The following is a 1,032-nucleotide window of genomic DNA, read 5'->3' on the forward strand; positions in this document are numbered from 1 at the left end:
TTTCCTGTCTTATTTGTTTCCTTGCAGCAGTCTGAAGGTTAGAGAGGCTTTTTCTGCTTTCACTTACATAAAAGTACGTTTGAATATGATTGAAATTAGCAGGAAGATAAGGTGACATTGTTGGCACCAGGGAGAGGGATGACCCAGGTCCGTTTTCAGGTGTTTGAACAGTTAAAAAAAACATGCATGGAAATGATTTCTGAAAACGTTTTTCAATCCTCCATTTTCACTGATCTAAAACGTGGACGTGGCCCAAGAGGACTCGACTAGCTGGGAAAGTCCTTCATGAGAGCCGTGCCAAACCTTTAACATCAGGCCCGTATTCTGGCTCTTAATGGGCCTTTATGGGACCTGCATGTTGGCACGATCAGACGTCGAAAGCAGTCAGTCTGTTGGTGCACACGTCTGTTAGGCTTCTATAAATGAAACGGTTTCCTGCAGTGACGGTGATGTCTGCTTGGCTCTGGTTAAAACCTCTTCAGAGGGAGGAGCCTTAAACTGCCCCACGCAAGCACACTCGGTACTTTTAGTATGTTAGGATTCGCTCATCATGCCTGCATTTGAAGCAGGGATCAAACCTGTGACTGCAACCTTTGTGGCCTATGGCACAGCCTAATGTGCTTACAGGGCAGAGAGTGGAGTCGTGCCACACAGAGGAGCAGACTGATGGCTGGGAACTTAGATGGATGGATTCAACTTTACTGTCACTGCTCAGTACAAGTACAGGGCAACAAAATGCAGTGCAAATAGTTGCATTGTGCAAATTCATATTAGTGCGAATATGAAAGCTGTGCAGTTAGAGTGCAAAAGTAAAAAGTATTGTGCAGTTATGGATATAGTGCAAATATGACAGTGTGATAAATATATGTGCTGAATAACATTATATAGTTATGGTCTATATATATATATTAGGGGTGGGACTTGATTAAAAAAATGAATCTAATTAATTAGGAGCTTTGTAATTAATTGCATTTTAATCGCATTTAAATATTTAACATGATAAATACTAATTTAAGTTTGGTTGATGAATGA

This window comes from Archocentrus centrarchus, chromosome 10 (assembly GCF_007364275.1).
Source record: "Archocentrus centrarchus isolate MPI-CPG fArcCen1 chromosome 10, fArcCen1, whole genome shotgun sequence".
Classification (NCBI taxonomy): Eukaryota; Metazoa; Chordata; class Actinopteri; order Cichliformes; family Cichlidae; genus Archocentrus; species Archocentrus centrarchus.